Source organism: Trachurus japonicus, chromosome 18, assembly GCF_045865225.1.
Source record: "Trachurus japonicus isolate A0001 chromosome 18, Traja_1.0".
NCBI classification, from domain to species: Eukaryota; Metazoa; Chordata; class Actinopteri; order Carangiformes; family Carangidae; genus Trachurus; species Trachurus japonicus.
This window is the reverse complement of record NC_140924.1, coordinates 19,118,693-19,134,564: the sequence shown is the minus strand read 5'-3', so window position 1 is coordinate 19,134,564 and position 15,872 is coordinate 19,118,693.

Here is a 15,872-nt window from a genome sequence, read left to right as displayed (position 1 = left end):
AGTAACCACCAACAACATCAGAAGTTAGATAATGGGGCAGATCTTGTGAAATGGAAAGAAATTATTCTTAAAAGTACAGTAATTTTCTACCCAAGATTTTTTTATTAAAAAACACACACAGTATATATAATCAGTCAAAACATTTAATCAGCGCTAAATATATATATATATATATTGAGATATATATATAAGGATGTCCCACTAAGGCTCCTAGAAGGGCTGAAAAGGATCCAACAGTTAGATCCTTTTTGGACTGTTGGATGTCCTGAATTATCCAGAGTCACACTTTGATTTATGTGTATTAACATCCAATGTCTAATTAGAAGACATTACACAGTCCAGGATTACTGTTCAATTTATGTGAGTTGGTGTTGTATAGCACATTTTCTCATTTTAATACTTCTTGGAATCAGTTGATTGATTGATTGATTGATTGATTGATTGATTGATTGATTGATTGATTGATTGATTGATTGATTGATTGATTGATTGATTGATTGCTGATTAGAGTACTCAAAAGTTGTTGCTTTCTTCAAAAATAAAACCAGTAAAACTGTTTTTAGAGGTTCATAAAAAGGCTCTTCTTTCTATCTCCTGCTCCCTCCGGACTCCACCCCTTATTGTTAAAAAAAAAAGTGAGTTGTTTGACTAAGCCTTAAAAGATTCTATCGCAGAGACCTGGACTAAAGACGTTTCAGAGTATGTCAGTGGAGTTCTGGGAAGTGGCAAAGTTTCTGGCTTCGTTGTTGTTCGTTGTTAACTCACTCTACAGGTTAATCCAGTACAAGGTGATGCACAGACTGCATTACTCAAAAACAAGCCTGAATGATATCTTTCCATCAGTGGCTGTCTGTGAAAAAAACAATTCTTTGTAAAAATCACAAGAACGTCTTTTGCACACCTTGAACATGACCTACATTATCTTGTACATTAGCTTCTTCATGTATTTCATTACAAAGAAAATCACACAGCTAACAACATAATTTTGAGGCTGTGATACATAAATGTTTTGTGAAACCAAATCTCACCTTATTTCCTGTGACATTGTGTCTCAGTGTGGATCCTGTTGCTGCTGGAGACACATTTCCTGTGAGACACGATGAGAGCAGCCAGGAGACACAGAGCAGCAGTGGAGCTGAGAGCTGTGGCTGCAGAGACCAGAGACCAGGTCCAGTCCTGGACTGATGTTAACGTCTCATAGAGCTCACTGAAAATAAAATAAAGAAAATATGAGGTAAAGATTATTCTAAACCATGGGGGTTTGTCTTACATACTAACCTGGTGTTAGAAGAAGGAAATGTACTGACACTATGTGAGGGAGGAGTAATGTCGGGGTACAGACACAACCTCCTGTCAGGACAGAAGACTAAACCCTGGAAGCCTTATACCTGAGAAAAAAAGTTGAGAGACATTGAACTCACCACTGACTCTAGTATGAACTATTAAATACATAACCAAAAACCTAAAGTAATGGTTCCAGTATGATCAACTTATCAATGTCATGTGAGCTGAACAGAGCTGAATGTAGCTGGTTGTAAAATGGAGCAGGGAGGAAATATCCCAATCAAATTAAAAATGATACAACACTAACTTGAATAAACTGCCATTTTGACACCTTTTCCTTCTCTGCAACATCTTTTAAATCAAAATCAAAATTTTAATGTAAAACAGCAAGAATGCATTTACACAAACTGTAATTCTGTGAGAAGTGGCACAGTCAAAATGTTTTAACAGTTTGTGTTGGGCAGATCCCCTGATGCATCATAACAACAATCAATACAATATAATTTAGCCTGAACTGAGAGCATGGTCACTAGGTGTGTGCTTTCAAACAAGCTAAAAGATACCAATGCTGACAATCCAAATCTGTGAGACTCTGTTCAATATTACTGATCATCCTCTATCACGTTATCAGATTTCATTCATGTGTTGTTGTTGTTGTTGTACTGACTTCTTATTTGCATACTTTGATAAAATATCTTCCTTCGAGTCATGAATACCTCTGTCACTGATACAGATACCTCAGTCTCAGCCACATATGTACAGGAATTCACGTGACTGCAGAACATAGTCATTACCATTAAACTATGAGTTTAGGATTTGATTTTCAGATTTTTAAAGAGCACAGTGATGCCTACTCTTTGCTTAGTTAGCTGTCATTGGTATCAGCCTAATTTAAAGTCCAGGAGACACAAAGGAATATAAAAAAAAACTACAGTTCTGATGGGTGGTCTTCAATAATGACAGATCAGAATGGTTGTATCAAATGGCAAATCTATTAAAACAATATAACAAATTCAAATGGATTTGTCCCCTCTGTGTGAATCATACTTTATCTACAGGTACAGCACCAGTAATGACAGTCATTTAAATGAGTTTGAAAGGTGAAACCTCATCTGTTTGTTCTGAGGTTGTATGGTTTACAGTAAACAAGTGGCTGAGATCGAAAGCATAAGACTACAGCAGTGAGACAAAACAGTATGGACGTGTGTTTGTGACTGATGGGTGTGGGGTTAGGGTTGGAGTGGTAGGGGTATTTGTGGTTCAAACATAATGTTCTTCCAACATTTACTTGCATAGGAAAATAATAATATAATCGAATAACATTTTCCTGCACGTGTTTCATACCAAATAAATAACAAGTGGCACAGAAAAAAAAACTTCTCAGTTATTTTCCATTGATGCTGTGTTGCAATGACACATCAATGTTGCACGAGAAAAACTCAGCACGGCACATCTTTTTTTTTTTTACAGTGATATATTTATTTTTTGTTTCTTGTTTGTTTTTCCATGTTTTATGGAGACCAGGTCCAGTCCTGGACTGAGGTTAACGTCTCATAGAGCTCACTGAAAATAAAATAAAGTAAACATAAGGTGGAGGTTATTGTAAATCGAGGGGATTCCCCATTTAAAACAACCTCCTGTCAGGACAGAAGACTAAACCCTGGAAGCCTTTTACCTGAGAAATAGAAACAGTGAGCTGAAAATCAGTAGGATTGTTGAGAGACAATGAACTCACCACTGACTCTGAGCTATCAGATACCAAAACCCTAATGTGATGATCAAATTATCAGTGTCTGAGCCGTGTGAAATGAACAGAGCTGAATGAAGCTGACATGTGATTTCTTTTCTCTGTTGTTAAACAAAGAACATTTCACAGTTCACATATTTTCATGTTGTTGTCGAATAATATTTGTATTTTTGTAATATAGTATATGTATGTATTATATATATAAAAGTTTTGGATTAATTACCATGCTGCCACACACACACACACACACACACACACACACACACACACACACACATGTACAGACACCTGTCTGTTCAGACTGGAGAGGAAGCAGCAACTGTCCAGGCCCCACATCTCCCCACTGAGGTCGTCTTCAGCCGGCTGTCTGGTGTTTTCCTTCCTCCAACATTCACTCTGGAGGTCAAGAGGAGAAGAGTAAAAACATGATGCAGCAATGTTGATTTAAAAATAACAGGTTAGAAATGCTTACAATAAACTACAGGTGTCACTGCTCTACAATATTAGAAATCTACAAGTCCAGAGCAAAATCTGGCAGATGATGTTTGAGAAAAGAGAGGAAATAAAACTTCTTTTTTTTTTTAATTCAAGTTTTTATTGAACTTTCCAAGGCTTGGTACATGGCAAAACTAGTTATGTTTCTCCATACAAGAATAGGTAGTCATCATTAAGAGTTAACTGTTACAGACACATTTTTGTCTCTCAAAGGGCAGAAATTGCAAAAGATAGTGAGTACAAAATAATATCAACTAAACATATCATATCTGTATGCACACGCACATCATAATGACATGTTGCTGGGGTATACACCAGATCCCCCTGAGGGAAGTACAACAAAACAAGAAAACCAGAGTCCCTACTGAGGGTTATTATTTACCTTTATGTAATCCCAGAACCTGCCCCAAGGGGTCACCCCGTCCCCCCGTCCCCCTGTCATCACTTAATCTACCAAGCATACATTCATAGGATGCAGTTTCGGTCATTGCACTGACCCATTCTTTCACTTGTGGAATTTCTGATGCTTTCCAATGCCTTAAAATGACTCGACAAGCTGTTGTTGTGCCTACCGAAATTACAGAAAAGTTACATTTAGTAATATTGGGTAACTGAGATTTATCCCCCAGTAAACAGAGTTCCAGGCTTGAGGAGACTTCTGCTCCGAGCCAGTTACTCAAATCTGAGTCCAGAAAGGTCTGATTAACACACATTCCCACATACAATGCATAAGAGTTCCAGTTACCTGTATACATTTCCAGCCATTCCCAGCCAAGTCATTATCCAGGAATTTCATCCTTTACATTCTATGGTGTGTAGCAGTATCTATGTAATACGCTATATTGTGTAAGTTTACCCCTTGCCTCTCTCACATATTTACCGCAGTCAGCCAAAATTATTTCCCATCTATCACCTCTGAACTCTCCACCCAGGTCCCTCTACCAAATCATCTTTAACTGGTTAGAGTCGTTACCAAGAGAAGAATTCGCAATTTTGTAAAATGGTGAGGCTTTTCGTTTTCCAAGTGGAGGTTTCATATAGTCTATCACCACATTATCAGTAATATTACATGGTTTTGATGAGATGCAACTACTTATTTGCAAAATTTCCAAAAGTTATCTTTTCCTGTCAACTTAAAGCAGTACAAAAGAACTTTCAGTTTTGGTTGAGTTTGGCGGCGCCAGTGGCCCCAAGCGGTAGTGTTTTGCCTGAAGGAAGACTCCATTTCCCATGAGCACTAGCGCGTAGCGCCGTAAACATCCTTATCTCCCGGTGCATGGAAATTAACAGAAGACGTCCAACCTAAGTTTCTGTTACCAGCAGATCATTTCTCAGTATTTTTGGTAGGGAGATGACATTCACGTAGCCTATAAGAGAATCGATTAAGAATTGGATCAATAAGCAGAAATGATAACGGAATAGACAACAATAAAATCCACTCAATTGTCATCCCTATCATTCAGTGATCAGCACCAAACATGCCAAGTACCCCTAGTAAATTGTCATTGTAATTTCTCAAAGTGCACCCCCAAAGTGCACCAGATTGATGCATTTAAATTTACAATGCTCAAAATTTTCTTCCGAGGCAGCACCCGCAGACCTCCCTAGGGGTACGCCAGCCTCTGGAGGCTGAGCACCCCTAAAGGTCTGATCCTAGAATCACCCCTGTGTTAGAGCACCATCTACTGGTGCGAAATGGTAATGATTATGCAAAACTGAGTTTATAAAGGGCTCTACTTTCGTGAACTAGGTACAGGCGGAGGGGATCAGGCCTGCGCCTCGCCTTCGCTTCGCCAACGGGGAGTGGTCAGGAGCAGATTGCGATTTTCCTTCGAGACGCAGCGGAGCGCATCCCGCCTACTTCCCTCCCACCGGCGCAAATGGCATAGAGGGAGGAGAGAAGGCGTGGAGTGGGTTTGACACAGCCGAGTCAGATCTTCACCAATCAAATGAGCTCCTCTCCTCGCCTTTAAATCCGCCGCGCGCGCAAGGCGGACGTTTGATTTCACCGTGGAAGAGAAGATTTGAATCAGCACCTACAGATTACAGCGTAGACATTCAGCACATCTATATCGATTGTCCCGTCACACTGATGAAAGATCAAAGGCTGCACAGATGAAAGATGAGGATGGATTACTGCTGTGTTGACACTACACGATTATCTGCTATATTTATGTATTTACTTATTGATTTATTGAGCCGCATCGTCACGCGACCATAACAAATAAAACTGAAAACAAATAAACTATCATCTCTCACAGCAAACCACAATCAGCCTGGCCTCATAGTGAGCAGATATTAACATCTCCCCTCTCAGGTAAATTCTAAAGAAAAAAGAAAAAGAGAGATGCCTCCGTTACGCACAGCTGTTTGTTTATGTGTGATCTGTGCACACGTGTTTAAATATAGGTTACTAAATATGAGTGTCTTTATTAATGGAAAAGGGGTGTGTGTGTTTTGTTTTTTGTTTTTCTTTACTGGGCAACAGCTCTCAATCTGTCAGAGCAAGTGAGACGGGAGGAAACTGATGTTCTGGTCCGGTCCAAGCTGGCAGTGTCCGGTCGCGCGAACAGACCTCATGGGCTGATGATGCAAAAGTAGTCTGGGAGGGAGGAGGGAGGAGGAGGGAGCAGGTCTATCTATCTATCTAACCTATATTTAAACACGTGTGCACAGATCACAGCATAAACAAACAGCTGTGCGTAACGGAGGCATTTCAGTTTTATTTGTTATGGTCGCGTGACGATGCGGCGCTGGCCCCTAATAAATCAATAAGTAAATAAATAAATAAATAGCTGATAATCTGCAACGGCACAGTGTGTAGTGTCCACACCTGCTCTTGGGACATCCAGGCTGTCTCAGTCCCTCCCTGGTTTCATCTGTGTTAATTCAGACAGGCTGAGTTTCCATTACGCAAGCCTTTGGTCTGCCATCAGTGTGACGGGACAATCTATATAGATATAGGTGTATGTGCTGATTCAGATACAATAAATAGGGGTTATTGTGATGATGATTATTATTATTATTAATTGCATTTAAATGTGCCTGGAAGTGTGGAAATCTGCCTGTGAGGTCTTGGTGACGTGTCTGCACTGCGCGCTGGGCAGTCAAATTGCCACTGCGCTGGCTGCGCTTCGCCTTGCGCTGAGAGTAGACCAGGTTGGAGCTGGCGCGCTTTCGGCGCACTCTCCGCGCGGTCTATCGGCAACAAATTGTCACTGCGCCACGGCGAATCTGTCAACACCTCCCCCTGCTGCGCGACCACTCCCATCTCAGTGCACAGCAGTCTGCCAATTTACCGACTCCGCTGCGCACCTTGTTGCACTGGACGATAATACCACTTCGCCAGCTGCGTCAGGGCTCGCTTCGCTGCGCCACCCTGAGTTGCGCCAGCAAAATAGGGCCCAAAGTGTCAAATAAAGGTTCAAATATTTAAATGAACATTAGGGGGTGTCTGTTAACATAATAAACTATATGTGGCTATTCCAGACCCACTACACCAGTCTCCCGACCAAGACATGGCAAGAATTTATGCCACTGTGATCGTTTAGTCTGACATGGAGACCATCGTGACAGACAAATAAATTGTGTAGTCTGTACCCGGCTTAAGTGGCTGTGGTCACATTAGAGAGATCTGTAGATTGTTGTATTTCAGTAGAACGGCTGTGTCGGTGTTTGGCTACATGTCATTGTTCATGTAGCCTAGCCCTAGACATTGAGCTGTGTGTAAGTTAGTTAGTTAGTTAGTTTTATTTGTCCACGATGTGGAAATTTGTCTTTGGTCTCATAAAAAACAACAAGCAGGACAACAACAACAAGCAGGACAACAACAACAAGCAGGACAACAGCAACAACAACACCACTTACACACAGACATCTTCATGGCAAAAAGCAGGACAGCGGTGGCAGTTACATTACAACACATCATCGCATCAACGGGGCATGGTGTTCAGTGCCCCAATTGCAGTCATGTATCACTTTGATGTGAACTGTTTCAGTTTTACTTAAAGAGGATGTGGGTTAACTGCCTGGTAGAATTAAAACTGTGAGAACCGAAACATCTGCCAGTAAGTTCTCAATATTTTTAACGAGAGGACAGACCGCCTCAACCACAAATGAAACAAAGAAAAGACTTGTCTCTGTCAGCACATGTAGTGGTGGCTCTACCTTATGTGCCCAAAAGAACAGCCAGGCAGCCAGGCAGAGAGAGAGAGAGAGATGGCATAGCAACAGGTGTGTGTGTATCTGTAAACTCTGAACTCTGAAACTCTGTAAAATGTTTATCATAAGAGAAACACACATTTCAGGACCCTGACTTGTATCATCAGATAGATCAGATGCTGTATAATAAATAGTTGGCTATTGGCTGACAATATAATCATAGAAAGCTGAAAACCTCATGTCTGTTCTGATTATTGAGCAGTGTAAAGCTCAAGCATGTTGGAGCCTCCTGTCTGAAAGTACAGCTATCAAGATACAGATGAGAATAGGGCAGAAGTGGCAGAAGAAGAAAGTGTGTCCTGAAAGAGGCTCATGGTGAAGCAGAGGAAGCAACCTAACCCTTTGAAAGGCTGGTCAAGGCCAAAAGATTTTAAAACATTAGTTTTGATTTTGCTCACAAGACCAGTTTCATACACTCCAGCCATTCTTGCCATTACAATTATAAAATGTCCTAAATGTGTTTTTTATGTGAAGCAAATGTTGTCTGTTCCTTTTATTGACAATAAACAACTTACAAGAGGATAATGTAAACAACACTGCCAGTCTAGCCACAATGAGTTTATAGTACGTGTGTGAATGATCAACAATCAATATTATTGGAAATAGAGGGGCCCAAAATCAAATTTTGCTTAGGGCCCCATGGAGGCTTCGGCCGGCTCATGTGCCACAAGGCTTATTTTTCAAATATATCTTTTTGTCAATGTGACGGCCCCTGCCGTCCTCTAGGGCCTGTTCTGTGTTTGTCTGCTCTGTCTGCAGGTATCAGTGGGCGGGGCATTAATCTGGGAGCACCTGGCCAGTCTCCCAGAAGCCTTGAAAAGGCCGTCTCACTCTCAGTCTTCCTCTCTCCAGACGGGCCTGGTGACCTCCAGATCCAGCGTTTTGGTGTTTTGTGTTTGCATTATTATTGTTGTGAATTCCCTGCTGTGAGGAGTACACGTCACAGCAAACTGCTTCACGCAGAGACTGATGGACTGTTTGCGCATGCGCAGTGTGTTCAATAAACTTCGGTGCAGTTACCTGGTTGAGTTACCTTCTGCCGATCACCAGTGCTTTCCTTCATCCCTTTGTAGGCTACTGTACAACAGTGTGCGTCGGTGATGATGTAAGTTACGTGATGAATGAATGAATGTTTAATAATATTAGCAGGGTAATATGTTTGTTTGCTCGTTAGCTTAGCATTTAGCATGTCTTACCGAGCCCCCTAGAATACGGACCGTCCGACATGTAACTCAGTTAATTATCATACATTTATTTTCTTCTGTGAATGTTTATTTAGCGGTGTAGCTGCCATTCATTGAAGCTGCTATAACAGTGAGGCTAGTGTGCTAAATTGACCGGCTCAGTAGCCGACGGGGCTGTTTCAGTCTAGCTTGGTCACGTGACCTACCTGCTGCGCCAGGCCAGAGCGATAGATATATATATCTATGTTATATGTTATATCTATCGCTCTGCGCCAGGCCATTGTGTTAATAGATTATCCTACAGTGCCTCCTACTGGCGATTTGCAGTATGACACGTTACTCACGTCTGTTGTAATTTGTGTTACAGTATTCTATTACTAATGCCACTGTAGTTTAATTATTATTAATGCTACTGCAAGTAAGTTAATTAATACTGTTTATTATTGTTTTCCTCTGCAGACATCACAAACCACACACACCTACAAATGTACCTCAGTGTCATGTTCAATTGGATAGAGGTCAATAAATTCATCTAAAGGAGAGAAGTTGCTGCGTCTTCTCTGACCGGAGGATTAGGCCAGTATATACACAGCCAGCGTATCATCACCGAAGCTGTTCCGTTATAATTATGATTTGGTTACTTTGTTAAAATAAATATTATTATTCTTTGACTTTAACCACGTCTCACCATTGTTTGTCATGGCTTTCTGAGCCGGTCATAACAGTCAATTATTTACAATTAAAATAAATAGATAAACTTATTATGCTCCTTGACCTCTTGACCTCAAAATGTCAAACCAACTGTATAACACAGATACGAACATGCCTCATTTCATGTGCCACAAGGCTTATTTTTCAAATATATCTTTTCGTCAATTTTTTTACAATTGCCATCCAGAGCCAAGAAATTCACAATTTCACTTACACAAAATCAGTGGAGCAACATATTACCTCACAGCAGTGTTAAAACTTAAAAAAAACATGGACAAATGTAATTAACAGTGCATTTAGAAGAAAAAACCCTGACTGTGTAATCAAATAATCATTCCTTTGTTTCTAACATGATTTAAAGCAGAAGTAAGTGGTCCGGTCGTTTTCGCTAATGCTGCGTTCCAGGCAGGCCTTTGAAATCGTAAATTACAGCTTCAAGTCACAACTTACGACTTTGTAGCGTTTCAGGCAACCCACTCGTGTTTTTCCGACCTGTTTTACCGGTGAAAGTCACTATAACGGCCACTCGTAACTTCTGACCCGTGAACTCGTACCAGATCGAACTGGTACCACTTCACGGTCGGAAAAATACGAGTTTCCTTGAACGCACCATAACAGTCCTCGTCGCTACGTCACCACATTCACGGCGTCCCTTGGCTGCACACACAGCCCTGCATGCCGTTCTCTCTCCTCATTGGATAAAAACTGTAGGATACGATAAATGTAGTGTTGTCACGATACCAACATTTTGGTACCGGTATCGGTACCAACATGTTTTTCGATACTTTTCGGTACTTTTCCAAATAAAAAGAGAATACAAAAAATGTCATTATTAGCTTTATTTTAATAGAAAATCTTAGAACTATAACATATGCATCAGTAAATAATCAGTAAATCAGTAAACAGTCACTGCTGCTGCAGGATTAAAACATTAGTAGTCTGTTTAAAAATGAATATCAACTTGTTTTCTTTGCATTAGCCTATTTGAGGTCTGAAAACACTGCATCTTTTTTTGTTATTTTGACCAGTTGTAATTTTTGGGAGAAATTATTATCAGTAGTTTATAGAATGAAACACAAACGTTCATTTTACTCAAACACACAACTATTGTTTCCCATACGTAGACCAAATTGATTCTGCCCCCCCATCAACGCAGTATCGTTCTGTTAATTCATCTCCGTGTAGCGCTGCTTTGCTGTGTTCACTCACTCACAGAGAGAGAGAGAGAGAGAGAGAGAGAGAGCATGCAGCCAGTGGTGATCCGCGGTAAAAACGAAATTTATCAACCAGCAGTGTTTGCATTAATTAACGAGTCTGTGGCGGCCGTCTCTCTCGCGCGCAGCGCGCGCACACACGCACACACACACACAAACACAGGCACATGGACAGGTGGCGCTGTAACGGTAATTAAAAAAAGCACCTTGCTTCGTTTGTGACTGCTCTCTCGCTCGCCTCGGCTCAAATTACAATGCGGCGACCTCACGCGGCGACGTCACCGCTGCCGGCGGCGCAGAATGAAAGTACCGGTCCCATCTAAGCGCAGTATGGTACCGTTTTAAATGCGTCAGTACCCCGGTACCACTCTAGTACCGGTATACCGAACAACCCTAGATAAATGTTTTCTCCTCGGCTCAGAGCAGAGCAGAGTGACTGACAGACCCGTGTTTCAGACCAAACACTCTATGTAAGTGATTGCTGTCGGAAGATATACTATTTAAGACTTATATTAACACAAATATATCACTTTCTTCTGCTTTAACAGACTAAAACCAACATTTTCCCTTACAATAAGTTTATTTATTTTAATTGTAAAAAACTGACAAAAAGATATATTTGCAAAATAAGCCTTGTGGTACATGAGGAACATTAATCTGTATGTTGCACAGTTGGTTTGACATCATTCACTCAAATGGTTGAAGCGCATTATAGGTTTGTATTTTGAATGTCAAATGAATCTTGAATATTAAACTAACTTAATGCCGGTTATCCTAAGCACTTTAAGAGGGGACGTTTGTTTTCAGTGTTGGACTGTGGTCAAGCTGACCGTCTCTCGTTTTCGCGTAGTCAAGCCAGCCGCTCCAATATTTTAAATGCGCCCGTATTGCAGAGTTGCAGAGAGACATCTGGTTTGACCGCAGTCATGTTGGTGGGAGGAGCTTCCCCTTCCTCTCTCTTTGTAGCTCGTCTCTGGAACAAGTAGGGATCTTGAGTTGAAATTGCATTTGTCAATTGCCATTTACTACCACTACGTGCGTAAACCAGCCGCTAAATTGAAATTTATTGAAATCAATCTGAATGTGAGAGTAGCATAGGCAAAAATCTCACGCCGGAGGGGCACTATGTTTTTGATGTGTAGGCGCGTTTAAATGAGGGCCAATATATGCATATGACTTGACAGACCTATTGTGTTTAAGTGAAATACCACATGTTGAATTTCTATAGGCCAACCACACATTCTTTAGTATATTTGAAATAAGTGTTTCAAAGGTTTTCAATAATGAAACTGATGAAACTGGTTTTCTTTTCAATCTCTAAGGGAAAGAGCATGTTTACTTGTGGCATCTGTAATGTTGAGTGGCTGGTTACGGTTACCATGTTGGTAAAATGGCTCTTCTGACCCCAGAAGAAATGGAGTACTTCAAAAAGAAACTGTTAGAAAGAGAAGCCCATGATTGCACCCAAGGAAAATGTCTGAGTTAAAAATGTTGCTCACCTGTAAAGAAAAGTGAATTTTTAAAATGATTGTTGATTTTTCAACCTGGCTGTAAGTGATGATCAGGACTGACCTTGAATCATAAGGGCCCTCTGTCCACCCTGACTAAAGACTTGAATTGGCACACCTTTGGCAGATTTACATTACATGACCTACATTATCTTAAGCACTTTCATGTATTTCATTGTAAACATAGAAAATCACAAAGCCAGTGACATTTTTATTTTTCAGCCATGATGCATTAAAGCAGAAGTAAGCAGAATGTTTGTGTTAATATACATATATTGACATATGTTGCAGGTCCCGAGTGGAGGGACAGGCAGGCAGATTACTTAACAGTGTAACAAGAAGAAAGTTACTGATGCTGCAGGATTAAATTTCCATATTATTCTGAACTCTTCCTAAATTAAAAAAAAATGTGGTCTGTTTAAAAATGAATATCAACTTGTTTTCTTTGCATTATTTGAGGTCTGAAAACACTGCATCTCTTTTTGTTATTTTGACCAGTTGTAATTTTGGGGAGAAATTGTTATCAGTGTAAAATGAAACACAAACGTTCATGTTCATGTTACTCAAACACACACACACCTATTGTTTCCCATATGTAGACCAAATTGATTCGACCCCCCCCCCCCCCGTGTGAGAGACAGAATGCCAGTGGTGGTGCACGGTAAAAACGAAACTTATCACCCAGCAGTGTTTGCATTATAAGAGTCTGTGGTGGCCCGTCTCTCTCGCACACACACAGAAAAAAGCACCTTGCTTCATTTGTGGCTCACTCGCTCGCCTCGGCTCAAATTACAATGAAAGTATTGAATTTGAAAGCAAAATGAAAGTACCGGTCCCATCTAAGCGCAGTATGGTACCGTTTTAAATGCGTCAGTAACCCGGTACGAAGTACCGGTATACCGAACAACCCTAAAACACAATATCTTTATCTCTCTCTTAGTGATTACAATTACTCGAAATATGTCACAAGAGTGTTTCAAAGGCACATATAACACACAATATTAAACCATAAACCATGTTTAACCAGAGCCAGTCTATTGACGAGCCTTGCCACTCTCCATTAGCCCCATTGTATCGAACTTGGTTGCAGTTCCACCAGAATTCCACTAGGAGTGCTCGCGGGCGAGTGCAGAATGAATGGGGCCCTATGGAGCTAGAAGGCTAAATTTGTCCCTTTCACCTGGTAATAGTCAAAAAATCGCAAATATTGTTGTAGTTTCTGCAAGATCAATATGGATTATAGGTTAAAAGTGAAATTGTTGAGAAGTTTTGTCCTTTCGATTTCCTACAGGTTGGGCTGTTGTTGCCCATAAAACGCTAGCATTCTGCTAATGCATGCTGATTGGTCAGTGACGGACTTGCGACTATTTACGACCAGAGATCCCACCTGATGACACAGTAGCTGTAAAACGGGCGAAAAGCTGTTTTATTTCTTTCTGTACCGCTGTTATTATGCACTTTTATTAACTTTTAATATTTTTTCAAGCGAGAAAGTAACTGTTTAGTCTCCCAATATGCGGTCAGTTTATCCAAATGACGGCTGTTTAGAAGTCTGCTCCGATGTTTTCGGAGAAGTGAAGCTGCACCTGTGGAGCAATGACCGGGACATCACTGCTGCCGTGCTCGGTCGGCGTACCTCTGTCGTCGATCCCGGCGGAGAAAACGGTCGTTGATTAACTTACCCGTAGGTTTTTAGAGGTTTACCACCGGCTGGTTGATGAAATCTAACAATTGTAGCAGTAGCATTAGTTTATTGTTTGAATGAAAAGTGAAGCTTCATTTGTGTATTGGACAGAGAGCAGTGCTGCCTGGGGGCTCTGTAGCCTCCTACGTTCACCACATTTGCATAAATAAATAAATGTTTTACAATGAACCGATCGCCTGCATTAAATGTTTGTTTTTTTTAATTATTATTATGTTATGTTATCGGTTATAACATGGTTATGGTCCGCGGTTCTGTAGACGGGCTGGACGGGCTGTCATCGTGCTCTGAGGTGACTCAGAAATTACCGTAAAGCAGCACCTCTTGTCTGTGACGTCATCATGTTTTTTTGAACAGCTTTTTAGAACAGAAAAGTGAACTTAAAAAATCCAATATTCAGCCAAGTGCATTTTATTGCTTCCCCCTTTTGATAATAATATTCAAATTACTTGACAAAAAATTATTTCCAGAGAAAAGTGGATTTTTAGGGGTGTATCCCCATTTACTCCCATTCATTCTGCACTCGCCTGCGAGCGCCCCCACATGGACAGAGACGTGTTCCGAAAACCCGGAAGTAGGACGAGAGTGGCACTTCTCCTCAATATTAGAAATTCTCTGGTTTAACAAGGAATATGAATCCTTTCCTATTACTGACATTACTCAGTCATTTCACATCATCTCAATTAAAGGGGAACTAAACCCCTCAGTTTTGGATGACGTGCTCTAAGCTTGAAATTCAAAAAATGCCTTGATTATGGGCGGGACTCCAGGAGCACTCTACGACCCCCCCTCCCCCCTGCGCCCCATTCACACCCGCGAAATCACACAAAAGAGAAAAAAAAGTAATAAACACACATCGACACTTCTGCTAGCGCTAACGAGCTACTAACGAGCGACTCAACACTAGTAGCGCGGACACTACTAGGAGAGGACGCCAGAGCCGTGACACAGCATCTACAGCTGATCCGCCGGCTCGTTAGCTCGTTAACGGCTCGTTAGCGCCGGCCGCAATAACGATTCCCATTCAGGCAGCTGTTAGCAGCCGTTAGCCGCAGCAGAGCAGCTAGAGTGCCTAGCAACCGTTAGCGGCAGGCAGCAGCCGGTGCTGATTGGCCAGGGAGCCGGTGGCCGGTGACGAAAGCTGCCTCCAAAACGTCATCTGCCTCCATCTCAGCCAATAGGAAAATTCGATTGTAATAGCCGTGTTTCAACCCATAGAGGGCAGTCACTCTACATTTTTACTACAAAATACACCAAATTGAAATATTTTGACTAAAATGTCAAAAGTTGGACCAGAATCAACTGACAACACTACCTTATACCCAAATACATTTGTTTTCAGCAGAAAAAAGTGGTTTAGGGGTTTAGTTCCTCTTTAATGAGCCTCACATGTAACTTCTTGAGAGCCATTACGTAAAAGTTTGACTCAACACCATACACTCTGAAACACAGAAAATTCAATATAATATTTTAACACAAAAAAGAGAAGAATAACATGTTCACTTAAATGCAGCGGGAGTCCAAATTTAGCACAACACTGCGCAGCGGCCACTACCGTTGCTAGCGCCACCGATGTAAACAAACTGAAACTGTGTCCACCCTTTACACACGCTAAGGCTATGACCCTTATTTTACGACATACTAATCATGTTTACCATATGAATAATCATGTTTGCTGTTTGTTATGATTTGCTTAACATTCGACCAACCTGTGTAACAAGAAGAAACAAAGAGCAGAAGTTGCTTTCACCATGGCAGCTCTCGTATGATAGGGGGCCAATTCTGAAAAGTGCTTCCGTTAAGACT